This window comes from Aythya ferina (assembly GCF_964211825.1).
Source record: "Aythya ferina genome assembly, chromosome: 2".
NCBI classification, from domain to species: Eukaryota; Metazoa; Chordata; class Aves; order Anseriformes; family Anatidae; genus Aythya; species Aythya ferina.
In genome coordinates this window covers 49,098,981-49,122,856 of record NC_140297.1, presented here as the reverse complement: position 1 = coordinate 49,122,856, position 23,876 = coordinate 49,098,981, and the positions used below count along the sequence as shown (strand labels likewise).

The window sequence follows — 23,876 nt, the reverse complement described above, 5'->3', positions numbered from 1 at the left end:
AAGCAGACTACTGTAGATTATAACTTCAATGTCATTTATGATGATATGATACGTATTGCAGAGTAGCAATTTAAACAAAGGGCTGATTTAATTCACAATGGATTTTTGTAGCGTGATGGGTAATAAATCACAATCTGTGTAATTTTTAGAAATGAACACATGTTGGCAGTAGTTCAGGGCAGTTCCTGGGAGATCTGAAAATGACCAGGGAGGGCAAATATCAGCAGCGAGCCCCTCCTGAATGATTGGCCCTTACTTGGTTCTGACATTCAGATGACCTTGGGGCCTCTGCTGGCAGCTGCTGGTTAATTTTCTTCACTGAGGACACAGTTTAACTTTCTATCTGTCTGCCAATTACCTGACATTTTCAACTTATCACCTTCTATTTTTTAAATTATTGGAAGCACATCCACATTTTGACACTTTTTTAGGCAAGTATTCGTTTTTTTTTTGCCTGCTGCTGAGATGTCTCTCTGCCAACCTGCTGTAATATCCCTTTTACTCAAGAAATTAATAGCGTGCCTAACTCCAGGGTGAAAAAGCACAGAGGTACTGAAAATTATGAAGCTTCCTTTCAATTTAGGAAGACAGAGTGTGTATATAATAAAAAGCAAGTGGTACCTGAACAAACCAAGGTCACTGTTGAATTGTATATATGGCAACTGACAAAAAGTACTATATGTAGGATATATTGTAGATTTTTTGTTTTGTTTTTGTGTCAGAATTTTATGTATTTATCATTAATAAATACTTCTGAAATTATATAAGGAGAATGATTTCAACCCTGCAACAAACAGGGATTGCCATGAAGCTCTCAGGCTCAACTGAATCTTACATAATTTAGATATTTCATAAAACGTTTTATGCAGACTCTCAAAATATTGCAAATGACTCTAAACAAGATGTGTCCCTAAAAAGGTATGAAATCCTAAAGAGAAGTAAAACAATTATGTTTTATCTGAGTATCATGGCTCTTGTTTTCATTCAGAATGTAATGTTGCTTACATATTTCTGGTTAATTTAATGTTATATATTTTATTTTACACTTTTATTTATAACTTTATAATCATTTTTTCTGCTGAAGCCCTGAAAGAAAAAAAAAAAAGTGTTTAAGAGAAAATAAACAATAGAGGTAGAGAGATCGGTCACAATATATCACAATACTCAGAACTAATAAATGATAATCAAAGTGTGAGCTGCTTTAAAAATTTTAAAAAATTAAAAGAATGGTACAAGGAAATGATATGTATTAAACACTATGAACTTTGAATTTTATGAGAAGAATATGGGACTAAAAGTTCTATTATCATGATACGGAACCTTTGGGAAAGCATTAAAGCATGTATATTATGCATGCGATTAAGTTTTGTTAATGTAAGTCAATCGTGAAAACCTGCTTAAGTGCTTTTCTAGGGAAAAGTATTGAATCAATGCCATGCTGGTGCAGTTTAGAATCGGTTCTAGTCTGTGCTTGGTTGTTAAACACAATTGCTACAAATGGGTGTGACCAAATAGTGAATGAGTGTTTTTGGAACACCTCCACTGTGTGGTTATCAACATTAAAAATGTTTGCCAGGCTTGATTTGGCACATGAAATTTCATCCTTAACATCGCAGAGGGTCTGGCATACCTTCTGCCAAAGTATTGCAACTTTTCATTAGCAGAGCATTTTAGGTCAGAGTATGGAGAATCCGTGGTAAAGAAGCTACAATTTTCTAAAGAAACTGGAAGTTATTTTTTTCTTTATCTTCCTTCACAAAAGTTTCTCATCTGTCCTCTGATTACTGCCTGGACCAGGGGAGAGTCCAGGTTGAGGGCCTTTTACTGTATTAAGGCTATTCTAAATTGTTTTTCTCTACTGAAAAGCAAATGGTTACAGATCTCCTTATTAAGTTAGTTGTTGAGATAAGAAGAGTTGTAGGAATTTAGAAATCTGTGTAGAAAGAGGGGATCAGATATCATAGACAGAGACAACATATAAGAGTGTGAGGATCTTATATTTGAACAAAAGCGTCCATGCACAACTCCCAAGGGGGAAGAAAAGATTTTTCAGTTGCTTCCAAGTCTTTAAATCTGTCCATGCAAGAATCAGTAATATATACGAGAGTGGAAAAAGAAGTGGTCCCATTTGTTGAGGGAAGCACTTGTCACTGAAGACACGAGATCCATGCCTATTTTGATGAGTTAATTTTAGATTAGCTCTAATCTCATTATGTATACTGAATTAGCTTCTGGCGACCACTAAACTTAGTTTACTTGAGTGACATCCAAAAAGAATCTCAACATGTATGCTTTTAAGCTACCCCGCAAAGCAAACCATAGGACATTAACTAAGGAAAGTCAAGAGATGAACATAAGAAGTTCACTGCAAACTAAAGACTGTCAAACTAACATAGAGTCACCCAATGTCCTTCTAACATATAGTCATCCCTCAGAAAATTCCAATACTATCATGGATAATGTTAATAGAATGTAGGCTTTCTGGCCTTTGAGAATAAATGTGACTTTCCTGATACAAACTACAGAAGTAGTTTTAAATTTTGGAATGTACCTATATTTAATTCATTTTGAGTAGTCTTGAAATTTACAGAATTTTCCCCATCTTACTTATTTAGAACTGGTCTCCTTGATAGATGGTAAAATAGCATTCCCCTTGCTATATTAGGTTGCATTAGGTCAATTCATACTGGAGGCCGTGACTGGTATCACCCCTAGTAACTGGACGCTGCAAAATTTTGAATGGTTGTGGAGATGACCCATATAAAAAAAAAAATCAAACACTAAGTAGAAAATTTATTGTAAACGTACCAGTGTTAAAATAGAACTATAAAAAATAGTTAGAATGTAATGCAATATAACAGCATAAAAATGTATTGCATTCTAAACATTAAATTTGGTGGTGAAAATATTATTTTCCAGAAGTACTGATTTAAGCATTCTATGAAAATTGATGGAGTAGCAATCTATTTTTAACGGGAACATTTAAAAAGACAAAAAAAAAAAAAAGATGAAAGAACACAACTAATTTTTTTTTCTTCTCTTGCCGTGCCTCACTTCCCCTCCCCTCACATTGCCTACCTTCCCCATTCCCTCCTGTTAGAGCAGGTTGCTCATGGCCTTGTCTAGGCCAGCGTTGAGCATTTCTGAGGACAGAGATGCTAAAGCTGCTTGGGGTACCTGTGACAATGTCACAGTGTGTCACTTAGCATAAGAAAAGCATATTTCTGTATTCCTGGAATCCATGCTCTGAGTTCTGTTTCATATGTCTTGTCCTGTCACCATGCACTTCTGACTCCATCTTCTCATCATCTGTCTGTATCCATCTTCTCTGGACCCTCCCATTCAAGAGTAATAGAAAGCAATATAGTATCCCCTGACCCTTTCCTTTTCCAGGATGTGTAAGTCCATTTCCCTTAGTCTGTCATACACACTCTGTTCTCCAGCTGCTTGAATACCTTAGTAGCTGTCCACTGAGCTCACTCCAGTATGCCAAAAATCTTCCCTGAACCGGGGAATACAAGACTAGATAATGCATCCACAAAGTGATCTCAGCAGTGGCATTTAGAAGGGAATATTAATCTTCTTTTCCTCATCATGTTAATTCATCTATAGTAGAGTCTGCTATTCTGACATGGTTCCCTCAGTAATCACTGAGGTTCTGTCTGTTCTAGACTAACTTAAGAACCAAGACACATTGGACAGCTTAATTGCCTTACTTCTTTGCTGCCGGAACAAGGCTAATAAGCAGATATAGAAAGCAGAAAAATGAGTCCAGATTTCGTTGTTCAGCATGCCCTTTGTGTATCCACAACATCTTTCAACTCTATTTTCCTTTGCTATCTCTTTTCTATACAGAAAGTCTTTTTTTCCTGAAGTACCTCCTGCTCACATTTTTCATTTCACCTACCTGACATCAAAAAGATGAACTTTTCTTATAAAAGTAATGGATAAAATGTCTATGAATTTATAAATCTTTACTATCAATGAATTTTGAAATGTCTTTATTGTTTAATGATTCAGGTCTTCTGAAGCAAAAAAGCAACAGCTTATATTTTTTAAAAGAGCTGTTTTTAATTAGTTTTAACATAAACATATCAATTTACTTGTTAAATCTGAGGTAATTCATTCTGAATGAATGCATGCATCATTTAAGATAGTATTTTCTTATATAAAAAGTACTTGGAATCTCTACTTTGAGTGCAACACCAAAGTTAGTTGTAACTACGTAGCGGTGAGTAGTGCTTCTTAAAGAATGTTTTTTAAACATTTATGTTAAATGCTTGTTGACCTTTAACTACAACATTGGGAATTCACCATGCAAGTTATTACATAAGTTAATGAGGCCTTAAATTGGGAGATTTTAGAAGATTCTACTGTTTTTAGTAATACAGTTGCAAGCTGTTAAATGTGTAATTCTTTACAGTGAGTGATCTTTTTTTTTGTTTTGTTTTGTTTTAATTGGGCTTTTAAACAACATAGCTGCCTAAGATGGCTCCACTACTTTGAAAATAGTATTCATTTATTAGCCAATATTGACTGTATCCATTGAAAGGGTCAAATTTGTGAAGTACTAATCTTTCATCATTTTTGTAGAATTCCATCTTGAAAAAAGATCTTATAGTTCTTGGATGTCTAAGTGAATTCCTTATATGTAATGCTTATGTAGACATTTTAGATTTTAGCTTTTTTTAAATTGAGCAAAATCAGAATATAGAAGTTGGTTTTAGATATTCTAGCAAAATGATGAGCATGAAAGACAGCATACTTCTGCTACTTTGTCCTTTGTGCAGTCTCTATAGCCTTTGTCAAACCTATAAATGGTTTTTATTTTGATTTGATCACGTATGCTTTGTACTCACTTTGTAAAGAATGTGGCAGTTAGTTATTTTACTTAGTCTTGGTGATCAAGGATAGAAGTATGAGGGTATTGAACAGGAGTCAAGCTGATGTGGTGTGCAGATTCTTGCACAGTGAAAAAGCAGAAAAAGTGTAAGGCAACTCAACTTTTTTTTTTTTTTTTTTTTTTTTGAAAATGGGCAGCTGATAATTATTTGCACAGATAGTAAGATAGTATACAAACATACTTTTTTTTTTTTTAATTTTAATTTCTTAATAACAACAGTTATTTGCTCTTGTTAATTCTTCAAACTAACTGCACTAACTTCTAGGTAAGGCTTCTAGCAAAACAATGTTCTCCTCAAATTCAAGAGATTTGAATAGAGTAACTCAGCAATGATCTCATCAGTCTTCTTCCTTTTGCACCTGTCTTTTTCAGAGAAATGAGACCTTCGCATCATTATCCAGGAAGATGAGCCATGCATTGCAAACAAATAGCGGTGCAAGCTTGGAAGTGTAAAGGGATTTTCTAACAGTTCAAATCCCGAGTGAAGATCTTACTGAACTTCATAGAGTGACATATCCTGCTGCCAGAGTATGAATAAACTAATTGTACTTTAAGTAGTGTGCTTTATAAAGGATTAGCCTTCTTTGTATAAATGGAGCTGTGATATTTTAATAATCTGTCAGTATTTGCTGTGATATTTTAATAATCTGTCAGTATTTGCTGTGGAATGAGTTTAGTACCACATTCATAAGTCACCATCTCTATTGATATCAACAGTGAAATTACAATGTAATCAGCATACAATGTGGAACTTATGAGCACTAAAACAAATGTACTTAAAATAATGAGTTAGGGTTCAAATCAGGAAGCAATATAAGGTGCCCTTCTTTATGGAACATACTTTTCTCACTTGCACAATTGGTCCAGCAGAAGAGAAACTGTAGATGATTTTTATATGTAGCTCTGTGATACATGTTCTGAAACACTGAACAAAGCAGAATTTGGAGAAATATTTTTTCTCCCTAACTTCATTAGCTAAACAGTGTAATGCACAAGCATTTTGGAAGATACAAAGTAGTTTGTCCAGTCATATTTTCAAACTTTCCACTATTTAATGTGTTATTTGCATTTATGCTTTTATTCTGGGACATGCTGGGAAATGCCAGCCTAAACATTAAGGAGTTGTGTGGAAAACCAAACTTCCTAATTTCAGCATACGCATTACTGGATTTACTTGTGAAAAGTAGGGCAGTAACCACTCTCACATCTGTTCAGTCCCAAGAGCCAACCACCCAACCCTACACTTCTGCAGCCAGATCTCACACATATTTTCATCTTTCTTTCATTGCTATAGTTTTCACTTCCATGTTGCATTTCTTCTTTCTAATAACATTAAAGTAACCATCATGCAGCCCTCAAAAATCCATTCTAAGCAGAGATTCAGGTTATTCCTTTGGTTGAACTATATAGTAGAGGTCTCTGATGAATAGGTAAAAGTCCTGTGTTTAGTCCTGATGGTGAGGGACTATAGCAGGAAAAATCAAGTCTGATGCGTATGCAGATTAAGATGAAATTGTTATGAAAAGTTTAAATGTTAAAAATGCATCTGTCATTTTTTAGCTTTATGGTCCTTAATATCTGAAACCTTGCACTCTGCCTGAATTCTCTTCAGTTTTACTAGTGATAGAATCATAGAATCATTCAGGTTAGAAAAGACCTCTAAGAACATCTAGAACCTTTAACCTAATTGATAAGTCCACCTCTACACCATGCTACTAAGTTCTACATCTGCACTTTTCTTGAAGACCTCTAGGAATGGTGACTCAACCACTTCCCTGGCAGCATGTCCCAATACTTCACAAGCTTTTCAGTGAAGAAATTTCTCCTAATACACAAACTAAACCTCCTCTCATGCAACTTCAGGCCATTTACCCTCATCACTTGATGCCTGGGAGAAGAGCCCAATCCCCCCCTCGTGTCGTGGTTCCGCTCGAGTGGGCAGCCGAGCTCCACCACAGCCGCTCTCTCACTCCCCCTCCTCAAAGAGGAATGGGGAGAAAATATGTGAAAAGGGGCTCAAGGGTTGAGATAAGGACGAGAAAATCACGCAATAATTATTGTAACGGGCAAAACAGACTCGGCATAAGGAGATAGTAAGATTTATTGCCTATTACTAACAAGCGAGAGAAGAGAGAAAACAAAGGAAAAAGCAAACCAAAAGCACCTTTCCCCCCCCATCCACCCTCTTCCACCTCCTCCCCCTGAGCGGCGCAGGGGAACGGGGGAATGGGGGTTATGGTCAGTCTACAGCACTTCTTCTCTGCCGCTCCTTCTCGGTCACTCTTGTCCCCTGTGCTGTGGGGTCCCACCCACGGGATGCAGTCCTTGATGAACTGATCTGGCGTGGGCTTCCCACAGGCAGCAGCTCTTCCAGAACTGCTCCAGATATGGGTCCGTACCACGGGGTCCATCCCTCAGGAGCAAACTGCTCCAACCTGGCTCCCCTATGGGCAGCAGCTCCTGCCAGGTCACCTGCTCCTGCGTGGGCTCCTCTCCACGGGCTACAGGTCCGGCCCGGAATCTGCTCCGGCAGGGGTCTTCCACAGGCGGCAGCCTCCGTCGGTGCAGGGCCACCTGCTCCAACGTGGTCTCCTCCACGGGCTGCAGCGTGGAACCCTGCTCCACTGTGGTACTCCATGGGCTGCAGGGGGACATCCTGCTTCACCATGGTCCTCACCACAGGCCGCAGGGGACTTCTGCTCCGGCGCCTGGAGCACCTCTCCCCCTCCCTGTACACTGACCTTGGTACCTGCAAGGCTGTTTCTCACTCCCGGCTGCTGTCTGGCGCAGCGTTTTTTTTCCCTGTCTTAAATATGCTCTCACAGAGGCGCAAACAACATCGCTTATTGGCTCAGATCTGGAAAACAATGGGGCCCTTCCCAAACATGGGGCAGCTTCTAGATCCTTCTCACAGAAACCACCCCTATAGCCCCCTGCTACCAAAACCTTGCCACGTAAACCCACTACACCTCGCTACAATCTCATTTAAGATAAATGTCAAGTACAGTAAGGCTGTACTGAGGCTTCTCTTCTTCAGGCTAAACAACCCCAGCTCCTCCCAGCTTCCTCAGCTCGTCAAAAGACTCGTTTTCTAGACCCTTTACCAGCTCCATTGCCCTTCTCTGGACATGTTCCAGCACCACAATGTCCTTCTTGCAGTGTGAGGCCCAAAACTAAGCACAGCTCTCGAGGCCTCATCAGAGCTGAGTACAGAGGGGCGATCATTTCCCTGGTCCTGCTGGCCAGGATGTTGTTGGCCTTCTTGGCCTCCTGGGTACACGTCAGGCTCATATCCAGCTGTCTATTGAGCAACACTCCGTGGGTAACTTTCTGATGGGCAGCTTTCCAGCCACTCTTCCCCTCGCCTGTAGCATTGCATAGAGTTGTTGTGCCCCAAGTGCAGGACTTGGCACTTAGATTTGTTGAACCTCATACAGTTGGCTTTGGCTCATCAGTCCAGCCTATCCAGATCCTCCTGCAAAACCTTCCTACCCTCTAGCAGATCAACACATGCACCTAACTTGCTGTCATCTGCAAACACTGAGGGTGTATTCGATCCCCTCATCCAGATCATTGATAAAGATATTAAAGAGAACTGGCCCCAGTACTGAGCCCTGGGGTACACCAGTAGTGACCGGCCTCCAACTGAATTTAACTCCATCCACCACAAGTCTTTGGGCCTGGCCACCCAGGTGATACCACTTGATACTTTTTTTTTTAATATATGATATATATATATATATATATAATATTTATATATTATATCCATATATATAAATGTAATTTTATTCATGGAGGGTAAAAATATTCCCCTTAGTGAAAATCCATGGAGATCAGGGTTTTCATAGAAGAGGGTCAACATTTCTGGGGGCTGTTCTTGGGAGAATACACTCTGGAAATCTGCTCAGCAAAGAAAAGAATTGATGCCATGGGCTTTCACATCAGCTTTAAAGCAGTATGCATACCTTTCATCTACTCTGTAAAATGGATCACAGCTCAGGTCTGTGATTCAAAAGCTTCTGCTCAGAGGATAAACTCCTCTGCTACACTAGTGGCTGCGTTAAAAAGAATGGAGTGGTTACTGTCCAAGAAGAGCTCTTGGGCAGTTTCTAAGTGCCTGTCTCTGCAGGCACTCCACCACTGCTCTATTTAGGCCTTAAGATAAGCCACACAGATTGATCCATCTTGTATAAACTGGTGTAACTATAGGCTTACCCCCCTCCCTGAAGTTGTCATTTGCTACTTGTTCCTTCCCCCTTGAGTAAGTTTTTGGTCTGATCAACTGGTAGGTTTTGCTGAGGCTAAAGGAAATACAACAAAAATGACATGAAGAAAGTGAATACATGAGGACTTTGAGTAGCGCCTGTTGCTGCAGGGCATGAGTTATCATGTGAAAGCTTGCAGTGGTAGCTGGTGAGCCTGAGCAATGTACAACTTGTGAACAGCAGCCATTTTTTATATTTCTTCAGTGAAGATCATCCTCAAAACACATCACCCAAGAAGTGACAGAAAAAGAGAAACGGGATCTGAAGCTGTTTGCCTCTGTGAGAGAAAGAGGTGATGCTGTTTTCTGACAGGAGGTTAATGGAGAAATCTGTTCAGAACATGGTACTGAGTGTTTGATAACAAACAATGATATGTGCATATATATGCAAATATTATATAACCACTGGTGACAAAAATCATCATACATGGGACAAAAGCAATTTTATAGCATTATTGACAGACCGTAAAGTACCTTTTTTAGAAAGATACTAAATCTGTTAGTTTGAAGACACAAACATAGAAGGCAGAAAAAAGATTTGTTGTGTGTGGTCCCTCAAGGACTGGGGAGGGGAAAAGACATTAAGGATGTCTTACATAAGAATGTAATAGCTTGAAGATGAAAATATAGTAGATGTGGCCTTGAAAAGTTGTATTTGTCTAATAATAGGAAAACTGATATTAAGTGAAGAAAGTATGGAAGTGAGGATTGTGAAAGGGAAATATGGATGAAAGGTACAAAAAGGAAGGAGGTCAGATACTTTTCCCTAATATTTTTGGGGCAAATTTAGAAGAATTTATGAGAGGCAATATAATACAAATGATGAAAAAATAAATAAGATTTTAAATTATGAAGTATGTCATATTTGCACACTCCTGTTCTAAAAGTAAATTTTAGATTTACTGATCTCACAGATATCTCCTCTCTTTGGGCCTGAAAGAAATCAGGAAAATCTCCTGTATATGTTGGCTGGTCAGTGTTAGATTCTTACTTATATCTGAGCTCTAAGCTGTCAATAGACCTTGCCTAAAGTTAGTGCAGAAAATAGCACAAGCTCAGTGTATTTCATTTGCTGCACAGTAAGTTTGTGATGAAGCGTTTTAGTAGAATTCAGTTACTAAACAATACCTCTGTTCAGGTTTCATCTGGTACAGAGGTAGTTTTGTCAATAGGATTTGGTATGGTGCTGTGTTTTGGATTTAGGATGAGAATAATGTTGATAACACACTGATATTTTAGTTGTATCTGAAAAGTGCTTACACAGAGTCAAGGACTTTTCTGTTTCTCATACTGCCCTGCCTGTGGGCAAGGGGGGTGGGTGCACAAGAGAGAGGGGGCAGAACCACGACAGCTGACGAACAGGCCAAAGTGATATTCCATACCTTATTGTGTAATGTGGAACACTAAAAGTCAGGGGAGCTGGCCAGGGGGACTGCCATTGGTCAGGGACTGGCTGGGCTTTGGTCAGCAGGTAGTGAGTAATTGTTTTGTATATTTTTCCCTTCCCCTTCCCCTTCCCATCTCAACATATGAGTTTTACTTTACCCCTCCCCCCCCCCCCCCCTCCCGTAACACACACACTTCAGTTCTCTCCCCCATCCCACTGGGGACCAGGGAAGTGATCAAACACCTGTGTTGTGCTTGTGCTTAGCTGCCTGATGGGTTAAACCACAACAACCTGCAAGCCAAAAGCATCCAGGAAGGCCTCATGATTTTAAATCTGGGACAGAACTTTGACTGTTTCTTTCAGAAGGCTCACGACTGGAAAAAATAAAATTCTTAAATATGGAGGGGAAGTTCATTGTGCTATATATTGCAGGTCATCACGAACAGTTTTATTTGGTACTGATTTTGTAATACTTTCTGTATCAGTAGAGGACTGTACTATATTTTAGCTTACTTTTTTTTTTTTTTTTTTTTTTTTTTTTTTTTTTTTTTCTTTTAGAGTATAAGCATTAGTTCTTTTGTTACGTTTCATTGGAAAAAAGATTAAAGATAATTTCAGTGATGGTATTCTTAATATCAAGATAATGTGAATGAATATTTGTTAGTCTATGAAGATCACTTTTCCATGCTTTGTTCCTTGTTTAGCCTTCAAATGCAGTATTTATCAGTCTGTAGAGTAAAACTATGTGCATGCCATATCATTACTAGCTCAGGGGGAATCATTCGAACCAATGTAATTTACTCAATATTGGTCAGTTTGACTCCTGACCCTAGTCCCCTGACAGTGTATCCTTGGCAACCCCTGATGTGTGTTAAGTCAGGATGTGCTTATTGGTCTCATCTGTGACAGCTTGCTAAAGGCTCCTTAACATAGCTTGGTCTTTTCAAATGAAAACTAAAAATCAAGTAATATACGGTATAGTAATCAGAGTGGTATTTATACAAGCAGATAAACCATAAAGATTGTTTTCAAGGTTTTGATTGAGTTTTAGAGGAAAAAGTGATTTTAGACAGTATTGAGAAAAATGAATATATAGGTTATGCAAGCATCAGTTTTTGTGAGACATTTGGGAAGTTTCATATTCTATTTGCATTTACATATCTCAAATGTGGAAGATGAGAATAGTCCTCCAATTATACTCACCATTACAAAGTCATTTAAGAGTGTATTAGTGCAATTAAAAGACTCCACTCATTGATCTACAGAAACTTCCCCAGGATTCTTTTACCATATTTGTAGTGTTTGAATTTGTGAAAAAAGCTGTTGGGCAAGTTTAACTAGGAACCTCATGATTTTTCTTGATACAGAGCTGATGGAAAACAAGCAAAACTTGCTGTTCAGTGTTTCCTGAACAAGGAGACTTTAACAATACATCTCACTATTTACTTCACAGTATGATCCAATTAACCACAGCTAACGAAGAAAAATTAACTAAAGTTGCATTAATCCTTGTGTGACCAGAACATTCTGGATTTGTAGTGCTAGAAATGATACCAAGGGTTATGGTCTGTGTGATCCTGTGAACTGAGCGTACTGTGTCTGGGCCAGAAGATCTATCTGCTAACCTAGTACTTTGCTGTGCATCTGTATACACCAGCAAGGATATCCTATATGGGGAAGTGGTTTTAGACAGTGATCAGCAGCAACAACAACATAAAGCTAAACACAAGCAAAAACCTTCAAACCTTGTCAGAATAAATAGCTAGGGATCATCTTAACTTTATTTTATTTTATTTTATTTTATTTTATTTTATTTTATTTTATTTTATTTTATTTTATTTTATTTATTTTATTTTATTTTATTTTTTTATTTTTTGGAAGTGTACAGCTGAAAAGCAACATGTCAACATCAGATGTTTATTATACATTCTTTAATTAGAAGAACACAAGACAAACAAATGCTTTATACTGTTTAGGTTCTGATTATGCAGCCATTATTACTGTTTTGAAATAGATGATTGCATGGAAGATGGCTGAAAAGTCTGGGAAAATTCAGGCCCTGGTGCTTTTATTTTTATTTTTATTTTTGCTATTTTGCATATTTCATGGGTTTTCAGAATATTTGATCAATTTATGTTATTAGCTATTTATTTTCTATTTCCATTCTTAATCAAAAAATAGAGCTAGTACTGTAGAAAAAATGTTTTCTAAGGAGATGTAGCAAAGTGCTTCCAGTCCAAGCTAATTTAAACCAAGACTCAGGAAAGCAGCAGTAACTTTTGTGGTTTATTTTTCACCTTAGTGCATTATGAGTTGAGGTTGCTTTTTGCTTCAAGTGCCTCTTGTCTCATTCATTAAGCATCATCCAGTACTTCAGTGAGGTAATGATTCTTCACACCGTCTTCAGACAGGATATGCAGTACTAACATATTCCTAGAATGCAGTCTGGCTTTTAACTAAGGCAACAATTCTGTGCAAATATTTGCATGAGAATTGCATGAGATACATTGAAACTGGTGATGTTCATGTAGAGGTGAATTTTATCTAGATCTCAGTATCTAACCTCTGAATTCTTGCATTTTCCTGTAAGCTAAGAGACTGGTTATAAAGTTAACTTTTCTTAATTCATTATCTGTTTATTTATTTATTTTTAGAATAATGGGACATGTTAATTGAAAGGATCTAGAATCAAGCACAGCATAGGTACATTAGAAGAAAGAGTCCTATCACAACAAAAGATTTAGGAAAGGACCAGACTTCTGTATGGACCAAGTACGTCTTTCAACAATAGCTGCAAGCCTTACTTACCTGGCCAGCAAAAGCAGATTTATGACTGTATTACAAGCAATTCATCAATCAGAACTTCAGTCAGACCCTGAATATGCAATGCATCACTGGATCTCAATTTTATGAACTGATATCAACTGGAATGCTATATTTACTGCAGTGCTTCAGTGTCAAGCCAATGGCTGGCTGATTTGGTTATCAGACACTAATTTTCCGTTCTCAAAAGTATTGAATATCTTAGTTTTGGATCCTGGATGGAAACACTGTGGGGCCTGTGTGTTAACTACTTTCCAAATATTTTGTTTTGCATATTGCTTGAACTGGCTGTCTAAGATGATTCCTCTTTGGAAGACATGCCATGTGTGTTCAGAAGTATACACTTGTAATAAGTTTCTGAAATAATTTACTAGCTAACATATTTAAATAACAGAGTAGTTGTAAAAAAATTGTATTGTGTAATAAAATATCATACACCTTTAGAGTGCTAGTATGAAACCTGATCATTTTTCTAGCATACATACACTAAGAAATCTACTTTTAATAAATTCTGATGTTCTATATTTTAAGACACAGAACAAATTATTATTACTAAGTAAGCAGTTTCCATATGTGGGCAAAGAAATACTGTTCATATCTCAATTTTATAATACCAACCCAAAAGTTATGAAAAGGCTCTGATGTTTTATTTACTAAACATCATACTAAAAGTTTATTTTACTAGAGAAGAAAAAAGGCAGTATACAGGGGTGAAGTGTAAAATTGGCATGTGTGTACTACGAGTGTATAATTAAATGTGTGTATATAAAAAATAACAAAATTAACAGGAACCAATTACATCTGTCCTGAAATTTTATTTTTCTGATGTTGATACAATTTGACTAGTTGAATTGCTGGAAAATTTTGGTATTACAAACTGTAATTGTTTTCTACTAGCTAGTCTTGACGAATTTTGCCTATTTTTTTCCTAGTACAGCATAACCAACGATAACTTCTAAGAAATTACCTCTTTATTTATGTATAAGCATATGGTTAATGATGTTAGCAGGCTGGTGTTTGTTTACTAACCAGAGCTATAAGTGTTGCATGATGTAAAATGGCTAAGGTAAATCTAGTCACCAGTAAAATGGGTTTAAGTGCTTGAATCTGTTTCTCCGGATATCAAAGACAAAACAACATATACACTGAGATCCCAGATAATACAATTTAATTTCACTGAAGTCGATAACTAAATAACTGTGCATCTGCCTCATTGACTTTGGCAGAATCAGGACATTTTTGGAGGAATCTTAGACCAGCTCCTTGAGCTGCTCATCCAACTTCTCAAAAGCTGAGATAGATATGAATAGGCCATTGTTCTAGTCACACCTCTACCATCTTTATCTGTCAGTACAAATGGTTAATTATGTTTTGCCCCAAACCCAAGAAATAATTTTCACCCACAGAACTAAAAAAGGAATTGTATGAGATAATATTCTAAGTTGGAAATATTACAATTAATGTATTATAGATGTAGCTCTTTACTGTATAAAGGCAAAAATTAAAAGTTGTTTCATTAAAGAAACCAGACAGCAATGCATGGATTTAGATGACATGTTCTGGTTGCAGCAGCCTATTAACCACGAGATCCCTGAATCTGTAATGTCATACTGTACTCAACTGTATGCACATTATTTCCCATACTTAAAGCTGTAATAAGCCTTGGAGGACTATAGGTTACAAGCTGATAATGTACACACACTCACATTATATGAGTATTTCTTAACACATGCTTTGCTTCAAGTTAAATTTCAGCGCTTCTACAGACAAACTAAATAATATTGAATTCATGATGGTAGCAAACAATCTGTTTATACTGCTTTTGGTGTTAGACAGAATGAAAACAGGTAATTGACTTAGTTTCAGCAGTTATCTGGGTTGCTACACAGCTCTGACTTATCTGGATCTGAAGACTGACCATAGAAAGTGTGTGTTTGACACTGTATGTAAAACATATGTGAGACTACAATTGTCCCCCATATCCCCCATGCTCACTAATTTTGTAGTATTTTATATATGCGAGGGAGGGAGAGAACTCGTGGCCAATCAGTTGGTACATTTCGGACAAAAGATAATATATAAGCAGGGATAAACACTGTGCATCATTGAGTAACAAGGAAATGCCAGCATGCAGATATGTAAGTGAAAGTCTGTCTAACTGAATTTACACGAAAATAAAGTGTGCTTTTAGCAAGTCCAACTTGTCTTTGAAGATTGAACTACTGAGATTACCCTTTCATCAACACATACACATTCTCTCTGTCTTGCACACAGACACACATACAAAAACAAACCAGTAATGAGTGGGTACTTTATCAAGGCCTCTCTCCATCCTTCATTAAATGACAGAAAATTGCTCTTTGCTGAGTTTGTCAATGCAGCTTTCCCTTCCAGAAGCCCATTTGTTTCACATGCTAGCACAGAATATTGCAGGAATTTGCAGATTTTAAATGACAAATATGTCGAAGTTTACCCAGTTCTGAATCATTCTTTTCTTAGACTGACTACAAGGTACAGTAACTCCCATAGTTGGGATAGAATTTTTATTTTAAGTAGGTCTTGCTACTTCAGTAGTAAAGCAGTATTGGACTGTGATCTTCTCTTGTTTGACAATGTCCCTAAAGGATTCTTTAGCTCCAAAAGCCTTTTCTCTGCACCACACATGATAGATGTTGCCATTCAAAACTAAAAGCAGGAACAAAACGACGAATGCATTCCTTTGCTGCAATCCCTCTATTCTTTATTGAATTTGTCATTTTATTAATTGCACTTACATGTAATGCAGATGAAAGGATTTGTGTGTGTGTGTGAGAGAGAGAAAGAGAGAGAGATAAAAACTTAAAGGTTTGACACCATGAAAGCAAAACAGTTCTTTCTAGCACCTTTCAGGACAGAAGGCACTTACAAATAGCAGCCACTGTGTTGCTTTGTTAAAGTAACACTTTGATGTGTAGGATTATAATCAATGTAAATTATTGAGTTTTGCTACTGTGCTGTGTTGAAGATATAATGTGTTACTTTGTGCAGGCATTATTTATTCATACAAAGAAATTAGCTATGTAACATTTTTTTTGCCTGAATTTCTATTTCAAATGTGAATTTCTAAATATAAATTTAAGAACATCTGTGTGCAAGCTGTGTCCAGATTTCTAGGTTTCAATAAACACATACCAGATCTCACTGATGCATTTATAGATGCTATGAATTTCAATCCAAACAAATGGAGAAGAGTTTTAGGACAGAGCCTGCAGCATGGCATGTCCTTTAATTGCCATTTACATAGCAGAGGAATCATTAATTTCTAATTCACCTATTATTCACTCTCTTTAGTATGGTATGTCAATGTCAGTTTTGGGGCGGTGGAAAAGACGTGGATCTGCGTTATTTTTGCAACCTACTCTTGTGTGCTTGTTTATCCTTTTCTTCTTTTAATGCATTTTTGACCTTAGTAGAATGCTACTTCAACACAGGCATTTCAGGGCTCTTGTTTGGATATGATTTATGGTGCTACATTAACCCTTCATTGACCTAGAAATGCCCTAATATTAAAACAGTTTGACACACAGAAAATCAAAAGCCCTTTTATTGGAAGTGCTATTGTCCGCATCATAAGTTTCCCCAATGTGATGCCACTGTTGCACCATCAATTTCCTACTGCTATTGAACACTGTATTGAAAAACTAATGGACAGAATCCTTTGTCATTTCTGTCCCAGTAACCATCAAATAGCTCAGTGAAAGTCTTCCCCTTTGTATCACTTCAGGCATTTTGAAATGATGCATCTAAGGTACTAACTTAGCATTTTATTAAGGGCCAGGGTGGGCTGGATCCTGCTAGGCTCCATGTAATACCAGCCAGCTCCGACCAGTTTTGGTAGAGGCTGCAAGTGAGTAGTGCCTCAATGAGCTAGAGTCCCTTTTTTGTGGTCCTATGGTTCTGCCTTCATATTTGTTTAAAAGAGAAATAAATCCTTGTAGATTTTCTTGAGTTTAAGAATAAACAGTTGATAAAGTTATGCACAAATTCAATCAGCTATAGCTATTATTAATTTACAAATGAAATACTTTTCTTTGGCTAGGATAGTAACCTATTCTACCTCTGCTTTCCACAGAATTTTTTAATTAATGTTTTCTATTTAAGCCTACAACTTTTAGCATGATGTTGAAAAACCCTAATGCATTTTTTATAAACCTGCTTGATTCTAGAGTGCTTTTCACTACTGGAAATGAATATATTTTTATTCTCAACTTCTTTTGTTACTGCTACCTCTTCTTAGTTGCACGTTTGACACATAGGAGGTTTTAAAATATATATATATATTTTTATTTCAAAATAAATCTATTACATTTTTACAAACTATTTATAATATTGTCAGTGACCTTTGGTTCCTTGATTTTGTGACAATGAAATTCAGTTCCAAACAAAGTACAGAAAAAGTTACTGACATTAGGCATACAAATATTCCTTGTTCAGCCGTTAACCAACCTGTGCAGTAGAACTTTTTTTTTTTTTTTTTTTGATGCTGGTATCAAAATAGCCTTTTGATCTGAATTTCTTCTTCATCAGTTAATGATACAGAGATCTTTTCTGTAGATAAACCTGCCTTCTGTTCAGCTGACCAAAAATAATCGTGACTTTTCTTTGGCTTTTGTGAGGGACAACTGTTCTTTGCTAATTTAAAACCTTGAGAGGTCTACTTAGTGCATAGGCTAGGCAGGTCATTTAGAAAATGGACTGGTTGCACCTTGAGGCAGTGGGGAAAGGTGTTAGCTGGAGTCCAGATTAAGTGCTTTATCTAATTTTTTCCTATTTGTGGCTAGATGTATATCCTAGCATCTGTGTTCACAGACCTCCTATCACTGAGTTTTGAGTGCATAGGCACTCAGATTACACTTTTCAGCTGTTTCAATATTGTGTTCACTTTGCTGTGAAAAGCAACATTTCTCATCACTGTGAAGTATACCTGGGCTCAGAGGCAGCACACAGATTTCTTTCCTTGCTTATCCCAGTTTAAAGTTGCTAAGCTGCTGTCTCTTTCTGCAGTAGTGGATGAAAGTCACAGTCTGTGTGCATGAGGGAGAGATGTCTGCATTTACCCATTAGATTTATGTACAGTTATGTGCCAAAAATCCAGAATAACTCTACTGAAGTCATTAGACTTGCTGTTATAAGTTTCACAGATTTACACTTTACACTGTGAGAAAAATCAGGAACCTCTTTTTTCCAGTCTATTCTCTCTTCATGAGAAAAACATTTCAAAATTCAGCTCCTATATATGAACATCTCTGATCAGAACTTCACAGGAAAATGGGTGGTATATGAGATCGATGCAAAAGGGAATGATTTCAAAACTTATTAAAAGAGAAAACGTTTTTTGCACAGTCTTCAACAGTCTGAAAGTTTATACTATATCATGCTCAAGTTTATTTTTCACAGTTATGAAATATTCATACATCTTTAGCATTTACAGTAATTTTGTAATGATGTAAATTAACTGTAATTCCAAGAGAGATTTTATAAGGTAAACAGAATCAGCTAATAAATTGTGCTTATATCTGGTTTATACATAAATGTCATAGTGAGAGAAAACAATTCAATCTTCCCTCATTATGTAAAAAACAGTTTCAAAATAATAAAATAAGCTTCTATAATATCAGTACTGTAAATAGCTAAATCAAGATTAAAAAAAAGTCAAATATTGCTTTCTTAGATCATATTTTGTGGTTTTTTTTTTTTTTTTTTTTTTTTTTTTTTTTTTTTGGAGTGGGGGAAATACTGTAGGTGTTGTCTGCAAACAGAAAAGGAAGAAGGCTGAACCTCAGTCATAAAATTTAAAATTGGTCTATCTAAGATTATAAGAACTCAAGTGTAATTCTTATTGTATAAATGACAGCAAGGTAATTAGTAACACTAGAGACTGTCACCCATGACCTTTAGGGTCACAAGGCAATGTACTTCTCCTTGTTTATTAGCTTAACATAAAGGATCATTATGATAATCCATGTTTATTTTATTAAAAACAAAACAAAAAAAAAAAACTTTTATTTGACTTTTTTCTTTTGTTAATACATCATTTAAAAAAAATATATCTGTGATACATAACTAACTATGATCACAACTCAGTTCTCTCAGAGTTGTTTCAACTCCCTGTTTAAATAATCCACAGCCTTACATAGTAGAGCACCTAAGCCCCTATATTTGCATGTTAATTTCTATACAAATTGTAATTTTGATTCTGCTAAGAAAGGTATCAATTTAGTGCTAAGAAAATTAATTATTTGAAAAGTTATCACTTATAAGTTTAATTTCTCCCTCATTTGTCTTTGAAATAGGCATGGTTTTGCTGTTATACTGTACTAAACTGCATTGGCTGTTTCATAAGGGCTAAGTATTTCACTAAGCTCTTGCAATATTGAAAGAATCTATATTCTGAGAATTTGAAAACATGTCAGCCCACCTAAATTACATATTGATCAGGTTTAATTGCATGCCACCCATCAGTATTAGGTTTGAAAATTCATAAAAGAGAAATAATGTACTCTTTGTGGATGATTACTTCTGGGGCATTTAAATGAATTCCATCACTTAACCCTGAGCCGAGACAGATTATTGAGCCTTGCAATCTAGCCAGTCAAAGTCCAATGCAGTAGAACAACTGTTTTCTAACTATCAGAGAAAAACAAAACAAAACAAACAAACAAAAAAACCCCAACAAACAATATAAATTTATATAGATTTTCTTTTAAGGAAAATAGCAAAGTAAAATACTAAATGTAAACATGCATTTTTCAATTGTTTCATTAATGTGTTTTCTTGTTTTGCTAAATAATGGTTTGCATTTTAAATTCTCTCTCTCTCTCTCTCTCTTTTTTTTTTTTTTTTTTTTCATGTGCCACATATAAATTCACACTGTGGTTATGATTCTAAAATTAGAGAAGCACTCTTAAAATTGTTTTCCATGCATTTTCATTTTAACTGCACATTTGCTTATATATCTGCCCACCACTTATCGTCACTTAAAAAGTGAGAGGCTGGGTTTTTATTCATTTTCATTGTGTTTTATGGCAAGTGGTACAGTTTTTGAGTCTCTGTTTTTAAGAAGGTCACACCGGTTGAGAAAGTTTATTATTAGTTTTCAGGATGTTCTTTACATTTAGAAATTATTGTTGGTGTTGGGTGTGTCTTAAGAAATTGTGCTTATGTTTTGTTTTGTGTTGTTTTTCTACAGAATATCAATACAGAGTAAAAAGGACCAGTTAAAATTATTGGTTTTGCTTGGGTAATAGTTTAAAAGCTACATTTTATTTAGACACTTTGAGGTAATAAATATCTGTAAGTATAATTAACTGTCTTTTATCTAGGTCTGCTCCTTAGTGAAGTGATGTCTTTTTAGGGCCTTTTGTAATGTCTCCTTTTAATATTAATGCTCCACTTGGCCTTGAAAATGATACTAAGAGTTAAGATGGTAAAGGTATTTTCCAAATCTGGTGGGCTTTTTCCCCCCATGTACTCATCAAATGGATGTCTCAAAGTATCTCAGATTTTCACTTTTTTTTATTTTTTTCTTCAGATTTTATTCATTTAATGTAGGCTAAGATTTCACTTTTAACAAGCTAACTAACCTGTTTTAGCAAACAGAGAGATCTACGTTTGTGTAAACGATCTTTTGATTTACAATGCACCTTGTTATATTATAAACTTTATAAACTATGGTCCTGATCCAAGATGGTATAAAAAAGCATAGCCTCAATAAGGGTACAGTAAGGCTCTCCTTGAGAATTTGGCTGTCAGCAGTTAAAGTCATATTGCTATGTATATATTATAAATGTGATGTTTCATGTTACTATGACCAACTCATTCATGCAGTCCCTGGGGGGGGGGGGGGGAGGGGAAATACACACACACACACACACACACACACATATTTACTTTGTTGTTGTTGTTCTTCTTCTGTTATGTCTATAAATCTATAGGAAAATCAGTTTTCAATTAAATTGGTAATGCAGGTGAACTAATAGTACTTAATCACCTTAAATGGGTGATTGCAGATCAGAAAATAACTTCTCTTGTATTCACAGTACAGTAGATCCCTGAATCACAGAATCACAGAATTTGACTCCTTTACTGCATCAAGCAGAATGAGACAGTTGTCAATCCTTACAAATGCCTGGGCTTATACATGTTTCTATAGTAATCAGAAAATATACAAGTTTTTATTGTTGCTATTATTTTTCTGGAGGAAAGAACAACTGCCATTTAGATAAAGTAGTGATAAGGAGATAAACTTTCTTACATTTCATACTCATCCTTTTATGTTTTTTTCTTACCTGAGTAAAACTATCGACTACTATTAGTCAAAAAAGACTGGGCCCAGTATTTCAGTATCAAAATTTTTTATCACTAATGGCATACTGCTGCTGTTGTGTCAAACCATTATGTGAAAGACTAATTGGTGGAGGAATTGGTTTCTTAAAGCCTATTTTTTTTTTCTCTGAAGGAAACTGTAATTCATTAGGGAAATTTTAGTAAAATGAGCCTAAAACCAAGTTTAGCAAACTTTTGGTATTGCACAGTTACCCAAAGATACTGGAAACAAAGTAAGCTTAAAAACAAACAAATAAACAAACAAATAAAAGCCAACAAAAAGTGATTTAAACTTTTCTTTTTATCTTTCTTTTATGATTAAAAACTAGGAATTCTTATATATTTTTTATTATGTGTTCTTACGTGTTTATTTCTTATGTGTTTTTAGGTTAGAGGTTGGACTCGATGATCTTGAGGTCTCTTCTAACCTAGACAATTCTGTGATTCTGTGTTTTCATATTGTGACAAATCTTATCACTGTTGGAATGGAATTTGAAGTTTACTATTATGTTGGATCCAAGCGATTCCCTTTTCCATTTATATTCAACCTTCTTTAAACCTAGCCAAATAATGTTATAAATAGTTGAAATATATTATGTATTTTTACATGACCCCCAGTTCTTTATATCTGCTCATGAGCAGCCTCATGAGCAGTCTCTTAGTAAAACTTTATTCCTGAAAATACGCACAGCAAATTAAAAGCAGACTCCTGAAATTTACTTAACCAATTGTTTACTGCATTTTGCAATTAAAATGGTATGTCTATAAGTAGATGTAGTCATGACATACTGTGATAGAAACAGTATCTACAGCTTGACATGTAAGTAAATTTGAACGCTCAACAAAATTATTGAAGCAGCAAAGATATTTTTGCATAAGATATTTTCCACAGAATCATAGAATAGTTTGGATTGGAAGGGACCTTAAAGATCATGTAGTTCCAAACCCTCTGCCATGGGGGGTTGGTATACACCTTCTACTAGACCAGGCTGCCCAAAGCCACATCCTATCTGGCCTTGAACAATTCCAGGGAAGGGGCATCCACAACTGGGCAACCTGTCACAGTGCGTCACCACCCCTTTGAGTAAAGATTTTTTCAAATATTATTCTCTATAAGCCCATAGAATTGCAATTCAGGAACAGAAATCAAAGCAAAATTCTCCAGAGAGAAAATTGCCCTTATTGTCAAATCATTCATCTAACTTAAATCACAACATAGGGTAGCTTTGTACTGTACAGTTAGTTACTGTGGAATGAAATTAATAGTTGGAATAGTTTTCCATAGCTGGAAAAGGATTTGCTACATGTTGGACTTTTACCTTATATACTTATTCTTGACAATGTTTTAAGCTCTTTAAATTAATTCTTACTGTATGTTGAGAGTCTGTGCATGGAATTTCTGGTCATAATTGTCAAAGGATTGGCTTTTAACATTTATTTCTATTGCTAGCTGTAATCAAACACTATAACAAAGTAAATGCAATTATGAAGAGTTTATTAATATTTTATGTAGCTTTTGATGCATTAAAAATATCTGTATTTTTTTTTTCTGTCTTTGTCCATTTCTATTCTTTAGGAATGTCCCTGAAGTTCCCATTCACATCGGGGTTACAGCACCAATACACTTTTCTTCTGCCTGTGGACAAATCAATAGCAAATCACTTATTACTTACTGAGTACATAGGAAACAAATCTGTAGAAGTCTAGATCAAAGAATGTGCGTATGGCCTCCCAAATTGAAGCTTACCACCTATAAATCATCACTACCTCTAGTCTGTGAAGAATACTGCAATGACTGATGTGTCAGGTTCAATGTAAAGATTTCACTGCACCATCTCTTCTCCTGTTTTCCCTTTGCCACTGCTGGCTCTCTCTCCCTCTCAACACATTTAATTTGGAAGTCTTAAAAATCAGACAAGTGTGGAGTATTCACACAGTTTTTGCCCCCTTAGCCTCAAACTGTTCTCTGAGACTGATCTCACAGCATCTGTTAGCTGTCAGGTCTAGCTCTTAGGGATTTGTCAATGTCAATCCATTATCACTTGGCAGGGGCTATCATAGAGTGATACAAAATCCCCTTTTCTCACCCCTCTCATACTATCTGAAACCCATTGCTCAAAAATCAGATGGTTAAA

General features: G+C 36.1%; 2 long non-coding RNA genes across 2 annotated transcripts in view; one reads left to right on the top strand and one right to left on the bottom strand.

Moving 5' to 3' along the window:
• LOC311431377 overlaps nucleotides 1–5,457 on the top strand; it is a 16,167-nt gene extending 10,710 nt beyond the window's left edge. The window contains exon 3 of the long non-coding RNA XR_014689380.1: nucleotides 5,276–5,457. This is a non-coding gene — a long non-coding RNA (uncharacterized lncRNA). The remainder of the gene's footprint in view (nucleotides 1–5,275) is intronic.
• Nucleotides 1–23,876, bottom strand: part of LOC311431379 — a 401,329-nt gene that overhangs the window by 251,316 nt on the left and 126,137 nt on the right. The gene's annotated exons all lie outside the window — the stretch shown is intronic.